The sequence below is a fragment of the Apodemus sylvaticus genome, chromosome 4 (assembly GCF_947179515.1).
Source record: "Apodemus sylvaticus chromosome 4, mApoSyl1.1, whole genome shotgun sequence".
Classification (NCBI taxonomy): domain Eukaryota; kingdom Metazoa; phylum Chordata; class Mammalia; order Rodentia; family Muridae; genus Apodemus; species Apodemus sylvaticus.
In genome coordinates, this window is record NC_067475.1 from 116,772,158 (window position 1) to 116,799,996 (window position 27,839).

At 41.8% G+C, this 27,839-nt stretch overlaps 1 long non-coding RNA gene across 1 annotated transcript; it reads right to left on the bottom strand.

The window, feature by feature from the left end:
- Window positions 1-4,761: 4,761 nt before the first annotated feature.
- LOC127683368 (uncharacterized) lies at window positions 4,762-18,040 on the bottom strand. Its single transcript, XR_007977530.1, has 3 exons — window positions 17,956-18,040; window positions 11,193-11,349; window positions 4,762-4,871 (listed from the first exon to the last, which is right to left on the bottom strand). It is a non-coding gene; the product is annotated as an uncharacterized LOC127683368 (long non-coding RNA).
- Window positions 18,041-27,839: the final 9,799 nt, after the last annotated feature.

The window sequence follows — 27,839 nt, forward strand, 5'->3', positions numbered from 1 at the left end:
CACCACCAGCATCAAAAAACAAACAGGAATCAAACAAACAGTCATCAGTAATTGATATCTCTCAATATCAATGGTCTCAATACCCTCATAATAAGACACAGACTAATGGATTTAAAAATAGAATCCATCCTTCTGCTTCACATACGAAACACACCTCACCATCAAAGATAAACATCACCTCAGGGTAAAAGGTTGGAAGGAGATATTCCAAGCAAATGGACCTACAAAGCAAGCTGGTGTAGCCATTTTAATATTGAACAAAATAGAATTCAAACCAAAAGTAATCAAAAGAAATTTCAGAGGACACTACACATTCATTGAAGGGAAAAATCTGCCAAGAAAACATTTCAACTCTTAATATCTATACCCCAAATGCAAGGGCACCCACTTCTAAAACAAAAAGCAAAACTTTGTAACAGCTTAAATCGCATATTCACCCTTACACACTGATAGTGGGAGACTTCACTCTCATTCTCACCAATAGTGAGGTCATCAGGGTAAAAACTAAACAGAGAAATACTAGAGCTAATAGCAATGTTATAAACCAAATGGACTTAACAGATATTTTACAGAACATTTCACCCAAACACGAATAAACCTTCTTCTTGGCACCTCATGGGACTTTCTCCAAAATTGACCACATACTCAGACACAAAGTAAGTATCAATAGATACCATAAAAATTGAAATAACTCTCTATATCCAATCAAACCACCAGGTATTAAAGTTAAATATCAATAACAGAAACAACAGAAAGCTTGCAAACTCATGGAAACTCTCTACAGAATGACCACGAGTCAAGATAGAAATAAGAAAGAATCTAAACAGTTTCTAGAATTAAATGAAAATGAGTGTACAACATACCCAAGCTACTGGACACAATAAAAGTGGTGCCAACCTAAAGAAATGTTCAACATCCTTAGTTAACAGGGAAATGCAAATCAAAACAACGCTGAGATTCCACCTCATACCAGTCAGAATGCCTAGGATCAAAAACTCAGGTGACAGCAGGTGCTGGCGACTATATGGAGAAAGAGGAACACTCCTCCACTGCTGGTGGGATTGCAAGCTGGTACAACCACTGGAAATCAGTTTGGCGGTTCCTTAGAAAAGTAGACATAGTACTACAGGAGGACCCAGCTATACCACTCCTGAGCATATACCCAAAAGATTCTCCAACATGTAATAAGGACACATGCTCCACTATGTTCATAGCAGCCTTATTTATAATAACCAAAAGGTGGAAAGAACCCAGATGTCCCTCAATAAAGGGATGGATACAGAAACTGTGGTACATTTACACAATGAAGTACTACTCAGCTATTAAAAACAATGAATTCATGAAATTCTCAGGCAAATGGATATAATTAAAAAATATCATCCTAAGTGAGGTAACCCAATCAAAAAAGAACACACATGGTATGCACCCACTGATAAGTGCATATTAGCCCAGAAGCTCGCAATACCCAAGATACAATTCACAGACCAAATGAAGCTCAAGAAGAAGGAAGACCAAAGTGTGAATACTTTGGTCCTTCTTAGAATATCCATGAGAGGAGATACAAAGACAAAGTGTAGAGCAGAGACTGAAGGAAAGGCCATCCAGAGACTGCCCCACCTGGGAATCCATCCCATATATTGTCACCAAACAGACACTAATGTGGATGCCAACAAGAGCTTACTGACAGGGACCTGATATAGCTGTCTCCTGCGAGGCTCTGCCTGTACCTGACAAATACAGAGGTGGGTGCTCCCAGCCAACCATTGGACTGAGCACAATGTCCCCAATGGAGGAGCTAAAGAAAGGATCCAAGGAGCTGAAGGGACTGTTAGCCCCATAGGAGGAACAAGATTATGAACCAACCAATACCCCCAGAGCTCCCAGGGACTAAACTACCAACCAAAGAGTACACATGGAGGGACCCATGGCTCCAGCTGCATATGTAGCAATGGATGGCCTTGTTGGACATCAAGCAGAGGAAAGGCCCTTGGCCCTGAGAAGGGACGATGCCCCAGTATACGGAATACCAGGACAGGGAAGTGGGAGTGGGTGGGTTGGTGAGTAGGGGGAAGGTGGGGGGGTAGGGTATTTTTGGAGGAGAAACCAGAAAGGGAATAACATATGAAATATAAATAAATAAACTATCTAATAAAAAGAAAAAGAAAGAAAGTGGTGCCAAGAGGAAAGTTTGTAGCACTAAGTACCTACATATGTGTGTGTGTGTGTGTGTGTGTGTGTGTGTGTGTGTGTATGTGAGTGTATATATATATATATATATATATATATATATATATATATACATATATATATATATCATACATATGGTTATATATATATATATATATATATCGTATCTAATATTAGCAACTTAACAACACAACTGAAAGCTCTAGAGCAAAAAGAAACAAACACACCCAAGAGGAGTAGACAGCAAGAAGTAATAATCAATTGAGGGCTGAAATCAATAAAATTAAAACAAAGAGAAGAGTACAAGGAATTGATGAAACAAAGAGTTGGTTTTTTGAGAAAATCAACAAGATAGACAAACTTTTAGCCACACTAACTAAAAGATAAGGAGAGAATAATAAGATCAGAAAGAGAGAGAGAGAGACAGAGAGACAGAGAGAGACACAGAGAGAGACAGAGAGACAGAGAGAGAGAGAGAGAGAGAGAGAGAGAGAGAGAGAGAGAGAGAAAACACCAGACCCTGAGGAAATTCAGAGAATTATAAAGACAAATTTTAAAAACCTATACTTCACAATTGGAAAATCTAACAAGAATGGATAATTTTCTCAGTAGATACCACTTACCAAAGTTAAATCAAGAACAGATAAATAATTTAAATAGACTTATATAACCCCTAGTGAAACAGAAGCTGTCATTAAAAGTCTCCCAACCAAAACCAAAGGTAAGGGCCAGATGGTTTTGGTGCAGAATTCTACCAGACTTTCAAAGAAGATTTAACCCAAGTACTCCTCAAATTATTCCACAAAATAGAAACAGAAAGTAAGTTGTACAATTCATTTTGAGGCCACAGTTACCCTGATATCCAAAGCTCATAAATATTCAAAAAAAAGAATTATAGACCAATTTCCCTTATAAACATAGATGCAAAGATACTCAATAAAATGCTTGCAAACTGAATCCAGAACACATAAAAAATATCAGCAACCATGATCAAATAGGTTTCATTCCACAGATGCAGAGATGGTTCAATATATAAAAATTACAACTGTAATCCACATATAAACAAACTGAAAGAAAAAATATGGTCAACTTTTTCAATGCATAAAATTCCTTTACCAAAATCCAATATCCCTTCCTGATTAAAGTCTTAGAGAGAGTAGGGATACAAGGAACATATCTAAACACAATAAAGACGTAGCCATCCAGCAGCCATGGATGAACTAGGTCTACCTGAAAGGGGAGCTGGAAATGAGAAAGGACTGGGGGGGCAAGAGAAGGTTGAAGCCAAGACAAAAGTTTCTGATCAAGGCTCAAGGTTTAATTTTCATCACCTCATTTATATACGGAGAGCCCGCAGACCCCATCCTACTCCTGTAGGAAACTGCAAATGCAGCGAGGCCAGAGACTCTAGCTAGGTTGTAAAATCATTGTGGGACTTTTTAGCCTACTCAAGGCTGGGGGAAGGGCACAATTCCCCTGTTTTTGTTTAATAAAGATGATACTGACTAGGGAATAGAGTGGCTAGGTGACTGTGCCTGTCTTAGATCGGTGTCTGCATTGCTCGTTCTTACCCGTCGTGGAGAACAAACATAGCTTTTGATGTATGTCTCTGTCTTAGGTCGATAGGAGCTCAAGCACACTCTTACCTGTCCTTGACTACCAGCCTTCAAAAAGCACACTTTTCCCCATTCAGACTAAAGGACATATGAATATGCACTCATATTCTTCATAGTGATGAATAACTGCTATGGTGAACAGCAGAGCTTGCTCAAGGTGATCCTGTATGAAGGCAATCAACCAGTTTAAGATACAAGGTCCAAAAGTTAAAAGCAACAAGATTATAATTAATGGTTCAAGCAGTGTAGAAATTAAAGTTGTATGCCATGGAGAAGTAGAGAACCAAGATTCAAACCATCCCTGATTTTGTCCTTTTTCTCTTTTCCTTTTGGCTAGTCCCTCTAGAATTTTGGCCATAGAATTCTTTACTATTCCTGATGATTGATGTAAAAGTAACATTCTTCATGGAGGGCTGTACATAGTCCTCCATATTAAAGAAATAAAAGATTAGGAGTTTAGACACATGCAACTAACACTTGTTTGAAATCCAGATCCTGTCCAGTTTTATCCACTGCAAATATAACTTCATAATCAGCCTTCCAAATGAAGACTGTTATTTCCTTTTTTCCAATATTGGATTGATTTCTAGGCCAGTCCATGACTGAGTCAGAATAACTGTCATGTTAAAGGAAAGAGAAGAGTCATTATAACTTCTCTTTTTGATTAATTTTTCCAAGTCAGGTTCCAGTCTCCATGTTCTCTGTCCTACAAGGTCTAAAAGCTTAAAGCAAGACAGCTTGTCCAGTCTGGGACATAGGGCAAGCAAAGATGGGTCAGGAACAAATGTTCAATACAGCTTTCCTGTCACCACTGTCAGGGCACTCAGCAAGCTCACAGGTCAGCATCATTCTTTGTCTTAGTATCAGCATGTCACACCAATCACTCTGGCAGCTAGCATGTTCAGCATCCTGCAGCAAAAACACAAACATGCCCTCTTCCCATATTAAATACCTGAACAGGATCATGCCGTATGTCATTATGCACATCTTTCCATTTCACCTAGGTATAAGTGTGTCTAGTCGTAGGGTTCCATAGACACTCAGCAGAGAGTTCCTTGGCACCCAAATCTTAAAATTTTAAAAATAAAAAGCATGCTTTAAATAATGTGGTGTATGGGGATATACTTCCCCCTCTTTGTTTTTTGTGAAGGTATTGTTTTAAAGTTCCTTGGGCCTGTTCCACAATACCTTGTCCTTTACGATAATAAGGAATCCCAGTAATATGGGTAATATTAAATTGTCTACAAAGCATCTCAAATGCTTGACTGTAATAGCCAGTTCCATTATTTGTTTTAATCTGATTTAGAACACCAAGCAGAGGAAAACAATGCAGGCAGTGTCTAATTACATTTTTAATTGCTTCTCCTGTTAAAGCAGTTGCAAATAGAAAGTCTGAAAAGGTGTCAAATCGCATGTACATATTTTAATTTTCTAAAATCAGAAATATAAGTATCACCCATTTGCAATAATTGATTAGATATAAGTCCTTGAGGACTAACACCATTATGTGGTACAGGCAGAAATTGAGGGCATTCAGGATAAGTCTTTTTTTTTTTTCAGGGCAAGTCTTTACAATTTGATGTGCACATTCTCTAAAACTACCAAATTACTGTCTCAAGCTATTACTATTTTGATGATATAAAGAATGAGATTGAATTGATTGATTCAATTTAAGGAATAGTATGTTTTTTTAAATTGAGTTGTATTTCATAAATAATTGCAAAATTTCAGAATTGGCAGTATCTAAAAAAGAAACAATTTCAAACAGTTAAAAGTCATGAGCTATATATTGGCTCTCAGTATACAAATTAAAAGCTTGATTTTTCAACATTTCAAAAACAGTGGCTACAGCACGTAATGTAATTCAATAGCCTGTGCTGAAGCAGGTGGAAACTCAAGAGAATAAACATGTGATCCAATCACATATGCTGCTTTCTCATTAGATGAGCCATCTGTAAATACAGTAAGCAATTTCTCTATAAGCTATATTCACAAACTCACAGGAAATACAAAAGCATTCATAAAGGCAAATTGTAACAAACTGTCTATTTTGCCTGAAAAATGTGTACATGCAAGAGGCCAAATGTCAGTATTCTCCAATAGCCATTTGCTGTTTGGAATAAGGAATAAACATTTCATCAGGGTTTTTTTTTGTTTTTTTTTTATTTGGGGGGGGGTTGTTTTTGTTTGGTTGTTGTTGTTGTTGCTGTTTTTGAGACAGGGTTTCTCTGTGTAGCCCTGGCTGTCCTGGAACTCACTCTGTAGACCAGGCTGGCCTGGAACTCAGAAATCTGCCTGCCTCTGCCTCCCAAATGCTGGGATTAAAGGCATGTGCCACCACTGCCTGGCTTCATCAGGTTCTTAAGACATTCTTTCCAAAAATACTTTCATGATTCTGTCCTACAATTCTGTATTAACATAGCAACAGCTTCATAACAGCGTGTTCAAACTTTACTTGGAGATGAAGAAAGATGAATCCACATTAATGGTTCCTTTTGCCAAAGAACTTCTGTGGGCACATGAGTAGCAATAATACAAACAACCAGCAATTGATCTCTAATCTATACAATGTATCTGTTGTTGGCTAATGCTTCCTCTACTTTCTGCAAAACTATTCATCCCTCACCAGTTAATTGCCTAGAGGAATTAGGATTTGCATCCCCCCTGAGAATATCAAACAGAGGCTTAAGTCCTTCTGTGGTGAGCATAAGGTGAGATCTTAGACAATTAACATCTCTTAGAAGCTTTTGAAAATAATTTGAAGTAAGTAAATCATCTTTTCTTTCCTGAATTTTCTGTGCCACAGTTTGTTTAGGATATAACTGAGGCCTCAAATATTGAAACCGATATTATTGCCTTTTAATCTTTTCTGGAGCAACAACTACTCCAAAATTTTAAAAACTGTTGTATCAGAAGAGAAAAGGCTTGTAGTAAAACTCCTTCAGAGGGACCAGCTAATAAAATATCCTCCATATAGTGAATAATATACACTTACAGATTCAAAGTCCTAACATCTTGTATTGGAGCAGAGACATTCTTTGAGGCAAAACTTTCCAATGATATTACTTCATGGGCTCTTTAAAATTACAAGCTTACTAAAAGCAAACCCTTTACAATCATCAGGATGCAAAGGAACAGTATAAAAACAATCTTCAAATCCATAATAATTCTATATGCATTTCCTGGAATGGCAGCTAGAGTAGGCAAGCCAGGTTGTAATGCTTTCCTAAGTTCTTAGTTTCATTAACCTTTCATAAATCTTAAGTTTAAACTTTGTTTTGGATTAATGCAATAACATCAGCTAAAGGCCAAGTTAAAGGCAAATCTTGTCCTCTATTGTTACATCAGTCCTACTATCTATTAATCCTTTAAAACATTTTTCTTCAATTAGTATTTTAAGGTTAGGTCTCTTATTAGTAATAGATCGAACCCAGTACACATCAGAGGAACCAAAGCCGCCTTGTCCTCTCTCACTCTTTACCAAGACAAAGGGAATGCCACAGGAGCCTCTACCGAGGCTGCTCTGAGCTTTGCATCAACTAAATGTAAATGTTTCTTTAATCTTCCTGCGGTGAGGACAGAATCCTAGGGAGTAATTCTGCTGCCTGCCTATGCCTCTAGTTTTTGTACAGTCTTTCCTAAAATGACTTATGCCCCCATACTTAAATCATTCCTTATCACCGCGACACTGTGAAAGCATTGCTTGTGTTGTAGTCCCCTGTAAGGCAGCAGCCATAGTCAGACCCTGATTGTATGAGGGTCCAATCTATGTTTCCAAAAATTCTACCAGCTGCTTTATCAATTCACCCTGTTAGATAAACTCACTGAGATCTCCTTTCCAATCTTGAGGGGTTAAATTTGCTTATACCACTGTATCCAATAAAGCTTGTGTAAAAAGGGCAGCAAGCCCATATTGTGCCATGGTTGTTTTTAACTCTTGCAATCTTCTCCAATTACTTGATTTTTTTCTTAATTACAAATATGGTTGAGTTAAAAATTCTGAGCCTATGATCTAACTACAAACTGCAGCAAATAGAACACTAGAAGTTTAACTATAATTTTTAGTTTCTTTTGCAATATTATAGGATAACCATAACTTTGAAAAGCAAGACTCAACATCCAACCAACAACCCAGTCTCTCCAAAATCAACACCAAGTACATCACCACCCATGCTACAAAGTTTTTGGCTGCCAGTTCCTATATATGAATGCATGACAGTGCAGCATTTAATATCTGATTAAAGAGACATTGTTTTAAATCCTATCCTTTAACAGCCTAGTTTCTAGTATAAGAATTACATAAAACATTATCCCAGTTTAGAAGTATCTTTAGAGACCTGTTTTCCTGGGTTGGCTCATGCCACATGTTGTTGTTTAAAATGAGTCCAACCCCTAGTTACCAGTTTTAAGCTAACTTTGTTAGCAATTATACAAATTTTTAGCCAATACTCTATAGCCAAGACATGCAGAACATATTTACACCTTTAAAACCAGTCAGAAACAAAAATAAAGTGACTACACAAATCTTACATATTTAGACCAAACAAAATGTTCTTATCCTTTCTAGCTGTAATTTCAAGAGAAAAGGCACCTTGTCACTTGCTGAACCCAATAAACACAATTGCAGAGATTTTTATGGGGAAAAACAGCCATCAGCTTACTTGCCATAGAACTTGAGAAGCTGCTGGCCCCTTTAAAAGCAGCTTTTCTCCAGCTGTGCTTGACTCCCAGTTACAGTGCAGGGTAACTTACCCGTAAATTGAGACTGCCTCCTAAACAAGTTAAACTAAACCAAGGGGTGGATAGCCAGCAGATTTCTTTTCAACATGAAAAACAGAACAATCATTAAAACAACAAAACAAAAACAGACATAAATTGACACACATGGACAGATTGGTGCACCAAGGACAGATAATAGACAGAGAGGGAAGAGAACTTGAACCTGAACTAAAGATATCTCCAGTAGGAGCCAGAGAGGAAGCAGGACATCTCCCAATTTCTTCCTGTCCCTAGGAGAGCTCTGAGACAGCTTATATCCATTTTCCTTCTCTTTTACTAATGTGTCCCAGACAGGAACAACTGCTTTTCTGAAACCTATTCTCTCTCTCTCTCTCTCTCTCTCTCTCTCTCTCTCTCTCTCTCTCTCTCTCTCTCTCTCGTTCTCTCTCTCTCTCTCTCTCTCTCTCTCTCCTCCTCCTCCTCCTCCTCCTCCTCCTCCTCCTCCTCCTCCTCCTCCTCCTCCTCTCTTTCTCATGTCATTTGTGTATTTACCATTCCTACTTCTGGGAACCATGCACAGCATAAATCTACTTGAGCTAAGAATTTTTCTAACATCTGTTTTTTAAACCCTGTTCCTTGTGCCTGATGCAGCTCTTGGCTTCAGACAAATGCCTATATAGAATTCCCCTGTCCCTTTTGTGCTGTCACCCTTAGGTGAGGTCAGCGTTGGGTCAATACTAGGAGCCAGCCCTGGTGGGAGGTATTCTTTCTTCTTGTTGGTTCTTCTTGTGGCAGTGGAGGGGAAGAACATTGGCAGGGGGTGGGGTGGGTGGGTAAGACTTTGTTTTACAAGATCTTTAGGGTTACTGTATAATAAAACGTTTACTTATCTAAGTCTAAGTTACTATGCTATTGTAGCTGCCTACCTTCTGTGTTCCTCTGAAGCCAGAGACTGGAGTCTCAGGCACTTAGGAACTCATTCTAAAAATATAAAGGGTTAATTGCTAGAGCCCTTTCCCCTATTGTTCATAAGCCTCTTGCTTGTCAGGCTAGGGGGAAGTTTGGAGCAATAAGCTTCTATTGAACCAGGAGAAGAGGATAACACTCACAGAAGGAAAAACTTCTATATAAGTGAGTGTGCATGACCTCACATAAGTTCATACACAACTTCAAACATGCAGCGTTCTCATTTACACAATTCCACACAAATTCAGCTGGGCCCAGCTTACATGCATTCTCACTTACCCACACACACATGCATATATTCTCACAATTACATACTTAGACACACATCCACACTTACATATGCATATAGAGTAAAAGACCAAGCACCGGTGCAGAAAAGAACTCACTCATTCTGAATGAAAAATAAACTCCAATATTTATTGCATAAAGAAAGAAAAAGCTTCCAACCTTTTAATGCTAAATGAATTAAATCCCTGTTTGTAAGGGGAAAAAAGCTTTGTTTCTTTTAATAAGACTAAGCACACCGTGTCCTTAACATGGGCCCTGTTCTGTCCCATGGTAAGGAGAAGCCTACCTGCTCCTTCTGCTCTCTGCAACATCTTCTTTTTCCCTCTTTCCCTCTGTATTCTTTACATTACTCTCTTAGTTTTTTTTTTTATGTTATCTATAGTTTCTAAGCTACTCCACTATGCATTCTCCTTCTAATCTTGTTCTCTTCTGACTAAAACTTCTCCTCAGTTCAGTTCCTCTCCCAGCTCAGTTATTCTCACCTCTGTTCCTCTCACCTAAGTTTCTCTGTTCTGACTCTTTGTCCTCAGCCCTTAAACATCTTTCAGAATACATAATCACATGCTACAAAGTTCATCACAAGTTCACACAAAAAGTCAAATCATAAATTGAAATAGAAGTTTACAACAGAGAATGTTTACATGTATATCCATTAGGAGAAGTTATCTGGCTAAACATCTATCACCTGTCTTAACTCTACAGGTTCACCTAAGGTTTAAAACCATAACTAAGTTATAAGTTTTGTATAGATAAACCCAGTCAATATTTTATCTTCTGTCCTAACACCTATAATAAATCATTATTTCCCTTTTTATGACCTTTGGTTAATTGTTTTACAACCTCTTGGAATGTGCTCTGAGTAGGAGAAAGTCTGGTTGCCATCTAAGAGCAATTAACTGGTGACACTTGGGAAACTGGCAGAGTTCTCACTGCAGTTTTGACTATCAGAAAAGGACCTAATAGCAGTCCCATTATAAAAGAGCTTAATAATCACAGATATGATTTTAGGAATTCTTATAGGATCATCATTAAAATTTAAGTCAGCTATTTGCCTACATAGCATCTCTATAAGACAGTACATCTTCAGGGATCTGCTGAGATATGTTCCAAAGGGGTGTGCTATTACTTATGGGTTATTATATATGTTTAATAATAACGGGAAAAGAGTATTAAAAGCAGGAATCTTTCCTAAAATTAGTCCCTCACAGCCTTGCTTAATGTGGGCTTACCTGTTGCAGATTATATAATAATCTGAAGCAGGCCATTTCAGGATGATCACCTGCTGGTTTGTTAGCTTGTCCCATTATGGCTCCTGACAACCTAGCTGTATCTTCTCCTAATGCACCTCCTGCAACAACAGCCTCCCAAAAATAAGCTTTATAACTAGCACTAGCATTAATGCTGTTCGTTGCTTACCACCAAGCAGGATACTGTTACTTTTCTTTCATTTTCTGTGGAGCTTCACCCAAGGCAGCGTTCCTCAGTGGGTTCCCCCATTTTCAGTTCCCTCCTTCGGGCACTACCTGTAGCTGTCCAGCAGTCATGGATAAACTGGGTCTATCTGAAGGGGGGGCTTGAATGAAAAAGTATAGGAGTGGTGAGAGAAGGATGAAGCCGAGATAAAGTTTCTGATCAAGGCTCAACATTTAATGTTCATCATTTATATAGGGAGAGCCCACAGGCCCCATCCTTTGTTTCAGCTGAATGATGTTGCAAAGCAAGCTCAACAGACAGTCTTGCGCCTGTAGGAAATTGCAAATGCAGCAAGGCCAGAGACTCCAGCTAGGTTGTAAAACCACTGTGGATCTGTTTAGCCTACTCAAGGCTGGGGGAAGGGCACATAAAGACAATACATAGTAAGTCAGTAGCCAACATCAAATTAAATGCAGATAAACCCAAAGCAATTCCACCAAAACCAGGGACATGAAAAGGCTACCCACTCTCTCCATAACTATTCAGTGTAGTAACTAAACTTCTAGCTAAAGCAAAAAGACAACTAAAGGAGATCCAGGGGGTACAAATAGAAAAGAGAGAAGTTAAAATATTGATATTTGCAAATGATAGGATAGTATATCAAAGCAATCCCAAAAAGTTCTAGCAGGCAACACTTACAAGTGATAAACACCTTCAGCAAAGTGGCTGGACACAAGAGTAACTTAAAAAAAAAAGTCAGTAGGCCTCCTAAATATAAATAACAGGTGGACCGAAAAAAATCAGGAAAATGGCACCTTCCACAATAGCCACAAATAATATAAAGTATCTTGGTATAACTCTAACCAAGCAAGTGAAAGAGTTATATAATAAAAACTTCAAACCTTTGAAGAATGAAATTGAAGTTATCAGAAGAGGAAAGCTCTCCCAATCTCATGGATTAACACAGTAAAAACGATCACCTTACAAAAAGCAACCTACAGATTCAATGCAACCCCCATCAAAATCCCAACACAATTCTTTTACAGTCCTTGAAAAGACAATTCTCAATTTCATATGGAAAAACAAAAAAAACTCAGGATAGCTAAAAAACCATCCTGAACAATACAAGAACATCTGGAGATATCACATCCCAAATTTCAAGTTGTTCTACAGAGCTATCTTAATATACATGCTAAATGATATTGACACAAAAACAGAAATATTGATCAATAGAATCAAATTGGAAGCCCAGACATAAATCCACACACCTACGGACAACTGGCTTTAAATAAAGAAGCCAGAAATACACAATTGGAAAAGAGAAAGCTTCTTCAACAAATGGTGCTGGTAAACTGGATGTCTGCCTGCAAATACATCCATATTTATCACCCTGAACAAAACTAAATTCCAAATGAATAAAAAATGTCAACATAAAACCAGATACATTGAACCTAATAGAAGAGAAACTTGGGAATAGTCTTCAATGCTGTTCAATCCCATTCATTGGCACAAGAGACGACTTTCCTAATAAAACACCGATAGCACAGGCACTGATATCAACAATGAATCAGTTGTCTACCCTTAGAACTTGGGGGATCCTTGGTAGAGGGGAGAAAAGATTGTCAAGAGTCAGAGGAGATGAAAGACACCAGGAAAACACGGCCCACTGAATCAACTAAGCAGGGTTCACAGGGGCTCAGAGAGGCTGAAGCAGGAAGCAGAGGTCATACGTGGGTCTGCACTAGGTCATCTGAGTCTATGCTGTGGTGGTTGGCTTTTATGGGATTCATATATATATATATATATATATATATATATATATATATATGTGTGTGTGTGTGTGTGTGTGTGTGTGTGTGTGTGTGTGTGTATGTGTGTGTGTGTCTCTGTGTGTGTCTGTGTCTTTGACTCGTTTGCCTGTTCCCGGAACTCTTTTCCTTCTGTTGGGTTGCCTTGTCCAGCTTTTGCCTTGTCTTATTGTATCTTGTTTTGTCATGTTTGCTTGTAGTCTCTTGGAGACCTGCTCTTTTCTGAGGAGAAACAAAGGGAATATGGATCCAGGAGAGAGGAGACAGCGGGATGTCGGGGCACAGGGGTGAGGAGGAAACTGGGGCGGGTGGAGGGAGGGGAAACTGTGCTCAGGATGTATTGTATGAAAGAAGAATCTGTTTTCAATTTAAAACAAATGTTCTTATGACATGCTAAATTTTGGGTTGTGCTGATTTCCACAAATTTCTCTGTAAACAGCCATGATTTTCAGATTTTCAGTTTTCAGGGGAAAATAACATTGCAAGTGACTACTGACAGTCTCTGGAGACCTGCGGAATTTTCCAAAGACTGCAAACCTTTATTGTGTCTGTATAGCAAGATGGCTCAGCAGAGAAGTGCTAAGTCTGCTGACCCAAGCTTCCTCTCTGGGCTCTACACTGCAGACGGAAAGAACTCACGCCTTCAAACTGTCCTCTAGCAGCGTACGTGCAACATGGCATGCACAAAATAAATGTTTTAAAATAGTTTATTAAATAAATAAAATTTTGAAAGAAAAGCAAGCGGTTACTTAAAAAAATAGCCGCATGCATAAAGGAGACAGCCCACTTGCTGTTTGTAAATGAGAAGCTGTGGTCTGGTCGCCTGTCAATAAACACACTTGCTTCATCTACCGAGCCAGTGAAACCACTGACACCCAGCCATACTGTCTTCTAATTCTAATGTCTTGTGAGTCGCAATGCCAGACTGTTCACGTGGCAGCCGCCTGTGCACTTACTAGGCTTCGTGCCAGAGATGTGCTTTGCCAAATGTCACTGCAAAGTGGTTTGAAAGGGTGGCGTGAATGCAAATGTCTTTTCTTACTGCTTACACGCATTTTAGGGATAATTTACCAGAGTCTCTGATTAGTCTTCAATGCACCACACTGATCTGCGAACATTTTAGTTGGAGAGTTCTCTCACCCACCCCAAGCATTTTTTGTCAAATAAACAAGCAACTATCACAGGAATTCAATCATTTTCCAAATCAAATATCTTCCAAATGTCTTTCTTTCTTTCCTTTCCTTTTCTTTCTTTCTTCTTTTTTTCTTTTTCTCTTTCTTTCTTTCTTTCTTTCTTTCTTTCTTTCTTTCTTTCTTTCTTTTTTTTTGAGACAGGGTCATATGCAGTACAGGCTGGCCCCAAATTCACTACGCAGGCAAGGATGACCTTGATAACCCTCCAGTGAGTGCTGATCTTTTAGGTGTGTACCATTATGCCCAATTTATGCATTAATGTGGATCAAACCCAGGGCCACATGCATGCTAAGCAAACACTATCACCTGTCCCAAAGATTCTTTTTTTTTAACAGATGTCAGTTTTCATTTTTACTTACATGTATACATGTGTGTCTGTGTGTGGCTATGTGCACATGAGTTCAGTGCAAACGTGCATCAGATCCTCTGGAGCTGGAGTTACAGGCTATTGTGAGCTGCCCAAAGTAGGTGTCGGGAACAGAACTTGGGCCCTCTGCAAGAGCAGCCTGTGCTCCTAGCCACTGAGCTGTGCAAACAATCCTTCAAAAAAATGCAGTCATCTTTTGATTTGCCAGCTTCCCTCTGTTTCAGCGTCCAGGTGTCTTCCGGGGAAAACGCAACAATCAGCAAACAGCAAACTAATTCTCCAGCCACCAACACTGTATTTGTGCTTTCTTGCTTGGTGCTGGGGACACTGGGTAAGTAGTCGGCCCTGAGCTACAGCCCAGCCTTGCTGCTTTGCCCTTGTTTGCGTTCTGGAGAGAGATGTGTTTGGGGTGGGGAGATGTGATGGGGTGCGGCTGGCCAGGAATGAGGTGACTTACTCAAAGGCCTGGCTGGGGTCTAGAATGAGAGCCACCGAGCCAGAACAAGCACTGCCGTTTGTTCTTCTGTGTCCTTGAGAAAGTCACTTGCTTTGCGCCTTCTATTCCTTGTTTGGAAAATGTAAACAGTACCTATGCTCAAAAGTTTCTGTGAGGTCAAAAGGCTAACAAGGCTATTGCCCTGAGTCTGACACCCAGAGCCCACATAGTAGAAAGAGTGAACCAACTCTTGAAAATTTTCTTCTGACCCTCATACATGTAGAGGCACATATACCCCACCCTTCCACACAAAAAGTAAATAAATATTTTAAAATGTAAAACAACAAAAACAGTGCTTTTATGTTTATATGAGAATTTAAAGGCTCAATGTTGTAAATTCCTCAAAACAGGGCCTGGCACATAAAAAATTGTACACAACAGCCAGTGACACAGTGCATCCCCGACTACCTGGGAGTGGAGGCAGGAGCATTGTCATTTCCGGGCAGTTTGGATTCAGAGTTAATTTAAGGCCAATCTAAGCAATTTAGCAACCCCCCCCCCACCTCATCTCAAAATAGAAAGAAAGAAGGGAGGAAGGGAGAGAGGGAAGGGAGGGGAAGTAGGGAAGAGAGGGGAAGGAGGGGAGGGAGGGGAAGGAAGGAAGGAAGTAAAGAACGAAGAAAAAAGAAATCAGAAGGGCAAAGGAGGAAGAGAGGGGGAGAAATACTTTTAATAGAGCATGTTTTATATGTCTTTTTAATCCCCAATTGTTGGGCATCCTGGCCAAGGCAAATCTTCCAAAGTTTCATTGGGGCTGGCTTACAGTTTCAGAGGTTTAGTCCATTATCATCATGGTAGGAAGTGTGGTATTGTGCAGGCACCTGAGGTGCTGGAGGAGCTGGGCGGTCTACGCCTTGATCCAAAGGCAACAGGAGAGACTCACATCCGCAGGCAGCTCTCCCCCACTGGGTGGAGCCCTCAAAGCCCACCAACACAGTGGTGCACTTGTGGTGCACCTTCCTCCCACAAGGCCACACCTACTCCAACAAGGCCACACCCACTCCAACAAGGCCACGCCCACTCCAACAAGGCCACACCTCCTAACAGTGCCACTTCCCCTGGGCCAAGCACATTCAAACCACCTCAAGCTGCTTTCTGCCCCACGGCTCTTTGCATAGTTGATTGTAACCAAGAGATATTACAGTGATTTCCAGCCGATACCACCTCTCTCACCCATGTCAGGAAAGAAAAGACGTGAAAAGGAGAGAATCTTATTTTAGGAACAGCAGAGTTAATTTCGACTTCTCCCCCCAAAAGCCAGAGAATGGACAGACAGGATTTAGCCTTCCCTTTGGGATGCAGCATTCTCTTGGTGTCTGGGTCCTCAGAGTTCCTGGCCCCCCTCTCCTGGCTGCGGTCTTCAGGCCCTGGGGTCTGAGAGCCGGGCATAGGCTCAGTCTCACAAGCTTCCCACTAGGATCTTCGCCCTCCTCAGCTCAGGCAAAGGGTCCTCTAGCTTCCGGGACTCATCAAGAGAAGCCTTTGAGGTGGGATCCACTATACCCAACTATGAGGTCAATATTTTATTGTCCTTAGGACTCGGACGCCAGTAGCTGAGTGAGGAAAATCACCCAGGTAAACTGAAAAGATTCTAAACTATTGCTGGAGAAGAGTCTCCTCAGGAAGCAGGGCAATAATTTGACAAGCGAAAACTTCTGCCGTCTTGACAGTCTGTGACACGGTGCCTAACATCTGGCTCAGTCAGTCAATGTGGCTAAACGGTCACACTGGGCTGTTTGGCTTTAGTGAGGAAGAGTGGTCTGAGATGAGAGACTGGATTTTCTGCTCATTGGGCTCCCAGAAAAATCTCAAGCAGTTTTTATGGATGGAAAGCCAATGATAATGAATGGGTGAGATGGAGAGTTGAATGAGATAGTCAGTCTGAAAATATATATTTTGTGGGAATCATTTCTTTGTCTCTAGAGATAGACGCCTCAGGCTTTACTAGTCTGTGATCACAAATGTAATTCGTCAATGTTAAAATACAAATATAGGGCCTGGAAGATGGCGGTGAGGATGAACGTACTTGCCGCCAAGCCTGCCGATCTGACCCCAGGTCCCACACGCTGGAAGGTGAGAACCGTCCTGTGTGCCAGGTCAAGCACACACAGAGGAATAAGTAAACGCAATAGAAATAACAGCGGCAAAACGTTTTTAAGGCCAAGTCCCTATGATTCATAGTTTCCATCAGCTTGACCTCAAAATTCCCCTCCCAGGGCCATGCAGAACGTGGTGTCTCACCCCCTAACCCCAGCATTCAGGAGGCAGAAGCAACCCAGTGTCTATGAGTTCGAGGCCAGCCTGAACTACACGGGAAGTTTCAGGTCATCCAAGGCTATAGAATGAGACCTTGTCAAAATAAAATAAAATATATAATAAAATAAAATAAAATAAAGCAAAACAAAACAAAATAAAATAAAATCATCACCTCTTTTGGGGATATGGTCACAGGTAACTTGGCCTTGTATGCTCCAGGAGATGACCCCACTCCCATGCACATATAGGAGGTGCTGACCAGATTAAGCAAATAATTTTTTTAAAGCAACAAAAAGGAGGAGATGGATGGGGAGTTGGGAACGGGAAGGAGGTTGTGTGCTTCCATGAAATTCTCAAGGAATAAATTTTTAAAATGCTAAAAAAGAGTCATGGCTTTACAGAAGGAAATATAGTGACTATAGATTTAGTATTATGGGTAGTTTTCTACATTAAAATACATTCGACTTGGAGGTTCTATTGCTGTGAAGAGATACCGTGACCACAGCAACTCTTACAACGAAAAGCATTTAATTGGGGCTGGCTTACAGGTTCATAGGTGTCTTAGTTAGGGTTTTACTGCTGTGAATAGACACCATGACCAAAGCAACTAAATATTAAAAAGAACATTTAATTGGGGCTGGCTTACAGGTTCAGAGGTTCAGTCAATTATCAGTCTTGGTGCAGGCAAAGCTGAGAGTTCTACATCTTCACCTGGAAACTGCTAGCAGAATACTGACTTCCAGGCAGTCATGAGAGACTTATAACCCACACCCACAGTGACACATCTGCTCCCACAGAGCCACACCTGCTAATTCTGCCACTCCCTGGGCCGAGCACATACAAACCATCACATGGGCAGACATGGTGCTGGAGAACCCAGAGTTCTACATCCTGATCAGCAGACAACAGAAACAGAATGACACTGGGCCTGGCTTGGACTTCTGAAATCTCAAAGCCCACCTCCAGGGACATACTTCCTACAACAAGGCCGGACTTCCTAATTATCCCGTCCTGCGGGTCCTAGTTATTCAGGGTGTTGAGGAGAACTGGCCTGAAAGAGAAACAGACGGGAAAGAAAAGCGAGGCCAAGCAAAAGGGGGTGTCTTGTCAAGGCCTCTTTAATGAAAGGCTGGACGCCTGGTTTTGAATACACCGTGAGAGGAAGTAGAAAGGGGCTGAGGGGGAATGCTAAAGGCACAGAAAGAGGAAAGGTCATCCGGGGCGGATGCTGACTGCTGCTCGAAGCATCTAGCTGTTTTTCTGGAATGCTGGTTCCGCCTAGACAACCCCAGGTGTTCGGCCAAGATAAGGACCAGTTGATCAGCCTTGTGTGAAGAAGGGGGTGGTTCAGCTGTAAACCGCAAGGTCAGTGGACTCTCAAGGTGAGAGCTGTTGAAAGTCTGGTTTCCCACAGTTTAGTCTCCCACACCTAATAGTGCCTCTCCCGGGTAGCCAAGCATTCAAATCTGTGACCCCATGGAGGCCATTCCTAGTCAAACCTCCACTGCTGGTATAAGTCTTTTTTAAATTCCCCCTCCCTCCCAGAGTATGGATTTCTAGTCTCCTAGTATAGAAGGCACCTCAGTCTTGTCTCCAAAGGAACCTGTGCAAGTTCATTGCCTCTCTGCCTCCTCAGCATCAGGGCTCCACCTGGGATCCGCCCCCCCCCCCCCGGCCCCCGGGGCAGATCTGGCATCTGTAGATCTGGCTCTGAACTGTCTCCCTTAGAACATTCCCTGGCTACACTCTGTAGGAAGGCTGACATGTCGAGGTTTCTGGAGCCTTGAACGTCACAAACTGTACTCATAAATCCTTTCAGTTCACACATAAAGCACTCCTCCTCCCCAGGAATGAACGCTACCCGAGGGGGAACAGCCTAGTTCTGGAAGCAACTCAGGTTCATCTAAGTCTCCAGCAAAAACATTTCTTTACAAAGAATTTTTTTTAAGGATTGGAAATGTTCTGTTCTCTAAATGATAGCCCGTGAAGATTGCATCCAATTCCAGCAAAAGATAGGTATTTTATGGAAATGGGAGCAGCCATTAGACTCCTCCAGAGAACACCCTCTTCAGTCACTCATCCATGTCCTCAAGATGAGAGAAACCCGTGCCTTGCTCCCCAGGGTTGACACACCAGAGAGGCTTTGTTCCAGCCTCGAACACTTAAGTAAAGAAAGACTTCTTCGGTGAAACACCAGAAGTTTTTTGTTTTTGTTTTTGTTTTTAATATTCTCTACCCAATCAACTCAGGTCTGCCATACCAGGTTAAACTTCAGGAAAAAAAAAAACCAGCAATCCAGAGCCTTTCAATAATGGGTCATATTTATAACATGAGTATTTCTACAAAGAAAGTTAATTCATGTGAATATTTACTATGGGATCAGTATATAGGTAAAATCTCATTTCATCTATGCACCAGGCTTATGGGGTGAGAAAGTTTTGCCATTGAGTGATTAGCAAATATTAAAGCCAGAAGCCCTACACAGCATAAATGAAAAGCCTGAGGGTTTAATCATATATATATGTACATTTTACCTTTAACATTTACAATTGTTTTGCCTGCATGTATGTGTGTGCACCATGTGTGTGCCTAGTGTCCTCAAAGGTCAGAAGAGGGCATCATATCCCCTAGAACAGGAGTTACAGATGGTTGTAGGCTACCACGTGGGTTATAGGAACCCAGTCCTCTGCAAGAGGGACAAGTGTTCTTAACCACCAAGTCATCTCTCCAGCCCTCACGTATTAGCTTTCGACATATCAACCCCATCCCTCACTGCACAGAGAAAACCCCTTTACAAAACACAACTTCACCAAAGGGTTTCTTTGGACACCACTGCAACCTGGTTTGCCTGAAAAAAAGCTCCCTACATCCTCTGCTCCTTGCAAGCTATGATGCTAAGAGGCCTCAGGAGACGTGGCTTCCTTGCCCTGGAAACACAGTCTCTTGGTGTGAACTCTCTGAGGAGGGCAGGCTCTCTGCCTAGGGCTCTGCCCTGACGCCTGTGTCCCAGGGCTCACTGGATTCCAGGTCCTGGGTGCTCTTAGGGCATCCAGGGCGGCATGTGGTTTCCTCTGCCACACTGACAAGGCCGAGCCCCATAGCAGGAAGGGCAATGTTCTCATCATCAGCATGAAGGGAACCAGAGGGAGACTGGGGGAGGCTCCTCCTATCAAGTGCTCCTCCTGGGGAGGATTCTGTCACCAGAGAGTACCCACTCCATTATCTCAGAAAGCCACAAGCTCTGCCTCCCAGGTGATCGCTCTGGTTCCATTTGCCACCAAGTAATTTCACTAAAAATGAGCTCAGAACTGAAATATAAAATGCCCATTAAATTTTTTTTATTACAGTGCATGCCTAATGGGTATTTTCATATAAAATCCCTTTGAAGATTTGTTCTTTTTTTTTTTTTCATCAAATGGTTGGAAGTGCTTGATGGATTTTGTAAAACTTCACTTTAGAATTATGTTGCTTTTTAAGTGAAAAAAAAAGAGAGAGAAAGAAAAATGAGGTGTTCATTTTAACTCTTCTCATCCAAAAAGAACATCAAATTCAAGCTTGGAGAACAGCAACTGTGACAATTTCCTCCGTTTCCTCAGCATAATTGTGTCTTTTTTTTTTTTTTTAAGAAATCAGGTTTTTTTTTTTTTTTATTAACCTTCAAGAAATAGGAGTGACAGTGAGAACAGAAATGGCACCTGAGTCTCACAAAGACAGGAATCCGTCAGGAGCCGTGAATTGAAGCTGTGTGATTTAAAAAAAAAATCAATTTATTTGCATCCCATTTTATGGAGCACCAAGAAGAGAGGGTGTCATGGTTCCATTATCCTGTCCCTCATGCATATTGCATTATGAATTAATGTCGTCGTCGTCGTCATCGTGCGAAGCCCAATGTACCCTAAGGCAGTACTCAGAGTGGGCCAGCAGAAGGCATACCCCTTCCACCGTCCAAAACTCCCCATCATTGTGTTATCTCACTTGCTGGCCATAACCTAATGACATCAGGGGCTTTGAATCCAGAAACCAAGGCAGCAGAACAAGCCTCTACAATGCACAGAACACTCAGAGCTAAGCAACGACCAAGTGAATGGCCAGCCAATGAGAGTCTGCTGTGATGATGTAATGCCTTTTCTCCCTGGAGTGTCCTTGGCCAAACAGAAAAAAAAGATATTCTTCTCCAGGAATTTGTGAGTTCTTTCTGCCTAAGCAGTTCTAACAGCTTACAGTCATCTCATGGGTCTCAATGAGTGAAGTCACTACTTAAAAAACAGAAGGAATTTTGAACATGGCCCCAGACTGGAACCCAAAGCAACAGGCAGACTATGGCTGCCTAAGCAGTTCTAACAGCTTACAGTCATCTCATGGGTCTCAATGAGTGAAGTCACTACTTAAAAAACAGAAGGAATTTTGAACATGGCCCCAGACTGGAACCCAAAGCAACAGGCAGACTATGGCTGCCTCAGAACAGCCTATCTGTCTTAGTTAGGGTTTCCATTGTCATAAAGAGATACCATGACCAAAGCAACTCTTACAAGGGCAGCATTTAACTGGGGCTGGCTTACAGGATGAGAGGTTCAGTCCATTATCATCATGGTAGAAAGTATGGTACTGTCCAGGCAGGCATGGGTCTGGAGGAGCTGAGAGTTCTACATCTTGTTCTGAAGGCAAACAGGAGAAGACTGGCATCCTCGGGTGGCTAGGAGGACAGTCTCAAAGCCTGCTCTCACAGTGACACACGTCCTCCAACAAGGTCACACCTCCTAACAGTGCTGCTCTCTGGGCCAAACTTATTCAAACCACCACATTCCACTCCCTGGCCCCATAGGCTTCTTCACACACACTTGAGCCTATGGGGGGGGGCATACCTAGTCATAGAATAATGCAAAATACATTTATTCCAACTTCAAAAGTCCCATAGTCTGTAACAGTCTCAACAATGTTAAAAAGTCCAAAGTTCAAAGTCTCTTCTGAGAGTCATCCAATCACTTAACTGTCAAAAAGCAGATCACATACCTTCAACGTCACAGGATGTACATTACCATTCCAAAATGTCATAGTGAGAAAATACTGGACCAAAGCAAGACCAAAAATCCAGCTGGGAAAATTCCAAACTTTGCATCTCCATGTCCTATGTCAAAGCACTCTTCAGATCTCCAACTCCTTTCATTCATGCTGACTGCTGTTGACAGATCTAGCATTCAGCAGAAACAAACTTCATTCTCTTGGCCTGGTTCTACTCCCTGTTAGCAGCTTTCCCATGGTTTGACATCACTAACAACTTGGGGTATCCAAGGGAACTTCAACTTTACAGCTTCTTGTCCAAATGTCTGGGATTCACACATAATCTTCTGGGCTCCTCCAAAGGGCTTGGGTAATTTCTCCAGCTCTGCCCTCTGTAGCACTCTAGGCTCTGGTTGACTCTTCTCCACTGCTGCTGCTATTCTTAGTGATCATCCCATGGTACTGGCAGCTCAAATTTTCTGGGATCTTCCACCACCACTAGGCTTCACCAATAGCTTTTTATGGTCTCCCTTCATGGTGCAAAGTCTCAACTTCTTTTATAGCCCCTTCAGTCCTGGGCCTTCAACTGCAACTGAGGCTGCACCTTCACCAATGACCTTGCCTGGCCTCTCACAGTGCTGAGCCTCAGATAATCTCATTGGCTACTTCATGCCTTCAAAACCAGTACCACCTGGGTGACTCTTACACAGTACCAAGTCCAGCTGCAGCATGAGTTACCCCCTTGGCTATTTCTGAAACACAGCTTCTTTGTGCTCTCAGAAAATACTTCCCAGAAGATTTCTCCTCAGTGATGCTGGTCTCTTCTTAATCACCAATAATTTCTTAGCTCCAGCTAACCAGCATCAATTGTCCCAGTTGTCCCGTCTGTTCTTGACTCTAAAATCAGAGCCACATGGCCAAAACTGCTGAGTTCCGGTGCTTAGTAGAGCTGGAACGTGGCCCCCCTTGTTTTATAATATCCTCACACACTTTCTGTTTTCCAACTCCTTCACTGCCTAAGCTTGACTGTCCTGGAACTTGCTCTGTAGACTGAACCTGAACTCAGAAATCTGCATGGTTCAGTCTCCTGAGCGCTGGGATTAAAGGCATGTACTACCATACCTAGACGTAAGCTTTTCTTTACCTGGAACTTCCTCTATACCAAGCTGGCAGTGAACTCAGAGACCCGCTTGCCTCTGACCCCTGAGATGAAAGGCGACTGCCACCATACCTGAACCTAAGCTTTTCATGACCACCATTCCTCAAGATTTGGATCCAAAAACCTTCTGGATTGTAGTTCATTCCAGATTAAAAGTCCAAATGAAAACAATAACCAAGTGATAATAATGCCTACCATGACATAACTATTTCTTGCTCCATGCCAAAGGCATAGATAATAAACTGAGCTGGGTGGGATCTTATCCAAAAGTCACCACGCCCTTAATCTCTTTGTCTCCTTGAACACAGGATTTTTGTCCATTGCACTTCCTGGTTCACTTTTATTACTTGAACCATTTTATATTTTTCCTTTCTCAGCTTGCCATGCTTGAGCAAAACACTTTTTTGTGAGTGTAAACCAGAAGACACAGTGGATGCTGGACTTTTTGGAGACTTCTTTTGTCAGTCCAACTAACTGAAGTTGCTTCACCTTAGCCTCAGACAGACTCTTCAGACAAGGACAAAAAGAAGCAACATTCTTCACCAAAACAGCATAAGAACAATCTCCAGAGTTAAAATCACCCTTAGCACCAATGTCTTCCATATTCCTATTAGGATGGCCCATTAATCTCCCCACTTAAAGCATTCCACTGCTTCCTAAATCCAAAGTCCCAAAATCTACATTCCTCCAAACAAAAACATGGTCAGGCCTATCACAGCAACACTCCAGTTCCTGGTACCAACTTCTGCCTTAGGTAGGGTTTCCATTGCTGTAAAGAAACACCATGACCAAGTCAGTTCTTATAAGCACAACATTTAATTGGGTCTGGCTTACAGGTTCTAAGGTTCGGTCCATTATCATCAAGGCGGGAGCATGGCAGTGTCTAGGTGAGCATGGTGCTGAAGGAGCTGAGAGTTCTACATCTTGTTTCAAAGACCAACAGGAGACTGGCATCCTCAGGCAGCTAGAAGGAAGCTCTCTCAAAGCCTGCTCTCACAGTGACAGCTCTCAGAGACAGGAAGTCTCACAGTGACAGACTTCCTCCAACAAGGCCACACCCCCTAATAGTGCTGCTCTCTGGGCCAAGCAGAGGCAAACCACCACAGTCTCAGGCTCCACTTCTCAGTGATGCTTAGCAGGGACCTCCTCAACCTACAAAGTGAGTGGTCATCTTTCTGAGGGTGTGAATGGGCTCCAGGACGATGCCCTGGTATCTTTCCATAGTGCCACTGCAATTTCAGCTATACCCAACCTTGACCACAGCTCTCTCCTGCCAAGGAAAACATCTCATTCAAAATCAGTCCTAGCTACTCTCTGATGCATTATGGTCAGTCATGGCTGTAATGAGGTCAATCATGCCCTCATTCACGAACACCTTCCTCCACCTCTAAGCCTTGTTCTTGCTCCTCTGCCTTCAGTGATGGCAATTCATCGGAACCCAGTGATGGGTTCCTACCTTAATGCCTGTCCCCATCCTCCCTGCAGTGAAGGAAGGCATTCCTGTATGATCTGTGACTAGCTACAAGCTGCTGATGTTGTTAGAGTCAGAGCCTGGGCCCCCAAAGCCCTAACAAGCCAGGTTCAGCCTCCTATTCTCAGTAGGTCCCCTAAAGACACAAAAGGAAAATGCAGACATGAATTTATTCAACATGGCCAGTTGTAAGTAAGAACAAGAAGTTTCAAAACAGTGACTCCCATGCCTGTCTTTGGGGGCCTGACAAGGATTAGACTTAAATCAAAGGCAGGAGATACGCAGAAGTGTGAAACTTCTTTTAAAGACAAATTCCCCCTTTGGTTGGTCTCCCAGAGCCCTTTTCTTGTTCACAGCAGCTGAAAGTCAAGAATTCAAGCACAACTAACAATAGAAGAGCCAATGTTCATCATGGCTGAGCCATCCATCCCACCCAGCCCCTTTTCTGGTCTTTCAAGACATGGTCCACGTGGTCCAGGCTGCTCTTGAGCCCATACACAGTCAAGAATGACCTTAAACTCATGCCTTAACTTCCAAGTGGAATTTCATACCCGCACCAGCATGCCAGGCACACAAATCAATTCTATGTCTACCTATTTACTGCTATAATAGTCTTCAAATACTCTTTCTAATAAAGAAGCATAGAACTTACAAGCAAGCTTTTCTTATTTTAGTAACTAGTTTTAATTCAAAGTATATATGAGGTAATCACAAAAGGAAATTCTTGCCGGGCAGGAGTGACACATGCCTTTAATTCCAGCACTTGGAAGGCAGAGATAGGTGGATTTCTGAGCTTGAGGTCAGCCTGGTCTACAGAGTGAGTTCCAGGACAGTCAGCCAGAACTATACAGAGAAACCCTGTCTCAAAAAACAAAAACAAAAACAAAAGGAAATTCTATTTTATCAGGAGATATTTTCCAACAAGATACATTCTATCTTTAATAATGAATCAGCAAAACTCATTATATATATCCATCCCTGTCATGAAGCCAAAGCCAAGATGACAATCCTTTTTTTTTTTTTTGATGCAATTGGTATCTTGATAAGGCAATCCAGAGTAAAATTTGTAAACACTTAAAGTCTCAGAAAATTTGAATTTCTGTACATTTTCATGGCAGAGACATATATGAGACCGATCAGAACTCTGTTAGCCACAGCGGTATAATATTAGCATAAAGTTTTACTGGGAATGGCGTGGAAAGAAAAATTCAAGGGAAAAGAAGAACAACACAAAATTTCCAGTATTTACAAAGAGCTTGTTCTTGTGTTTTGGTAACAGACTGCTCAGGCTCTCTTGAGCTGCTTAGGTTTAATTTACCAGCAACATTTAAAAGAGGAATCTGACATTTTCATTTTACGACATCAATATTTTTGACACACTAGGCAAGCAGTTCTCAAGCCAGCCGCACTGACGTTACCTGGGGATTTTCCAGGAATGCACATTCTCAGGTTCCAGCCCAGACTTGCCAAACCAGAAATCAGAAACCGGGGTTAGATAATCTGTGCTTCATCGAGGCCGCCAGGTGATCCTCCTGCAAACTCAAGTTAGGAATTACTGTGTCAAAGATGACCTCCTCTCCAAGTCCTTTCATTTATAATGCAGATATTTGGGATTGTTCTAAAACATGTGAGGGACCCTGTGGTCTTAAGGAAGCTATATGTGTAAGTATCTGAGCACTGTAGCCTTCTGCTCTTCATAGCGAGAATCCTGTCAGGAAGCCAAAACCAAGATGACAACCCTTCTGTACTGGCTGGTCTTGATCACTTGATACAAGGAAGAGCCATCAAAGAGGAAGGAGCCTCAGTTAAGGAAATGTCTCCATGAGATGCATCTGGAAGGCATTTTCTCAATTAGTGATCAAGGGGAGGGCCCAGGCCACTGTGGGTGGTGCCATCCTTAACTGGTAGTCCTGTGTTCTATAAAAAATAAACTGGCTGAGCAGGAATGGGGAGCAAGCCAGTGAGCAGCACCCCTCCATGGCCTCTGCATCAGCCCCGCCTCCAGGTGCCGTATTTGAGTTCCTGTCCTGACTTCCTTTGGTGATGAACAGCAGTGTGGAAGTGTAAGCTGAATAAATAAGCCCTTTCCTCCCCAATTTGCTTTTTTGGTCATGTTCTGTTGCAGCAATCGAGCCCTAACTAAGACACCTTCCAAAAGTGGCTAAACCCATGAGGTTTGCTCATGACATTTGTCTCAGGTACAGATGTCTGTAGTGGCTATTCCTGGTTGTCAACTTGACTATATCTGGAATGAACTACAGTCTAGAATTGGAAGGCTCACCTATGATCCTAATTTGGAGGCTCAGAGATATACGTTTCTGACCTGAATCTTGGTATGGAGACCTTGAAGCATAGTGGCTAAGACAAGGAGATCTCCGAGTTCAAGATCATCTGGGATTAAAGGCATGGAGGCATACGCCTTTAATCTGGGCTACACACTCTGGTGGAGATATATAAGGACATTGGAAGAAGGAAGATTTACTCACTCTTCCTTGCCTGCTTGCCTCGTGGGACTGAGCAACTGTTAGATCCTTGGACTTCCATCCACAGCTGCTGCTGCCCATTTTTGGGGAGTTGGGCTATAGACTGTAAGTCATCGACAAATTCCCTAACTATATAGAGACTGCCCATACATTCTGTGACTCTAGAGAACCCAGACTAATACAGTGTCCTACCTCAAGACTGAGGCATGAAAACAAAGAGCAGGAAAGTGGAACTGCCCTGAATGGAATGGCAGTATTCTGCAGGGTCACTTGGGGCCCTCCCTTGGGCTATCAGACTATTTTAAAAAGCAGTCCGAGAAATCAGGACTTTTTCAGGAAGCCAACATAGGGAAAGCTTAACCTTCTGGGTCCACAGTTGGTCTAGACTATATACATATCCCTTTCTAAACAATGTACTC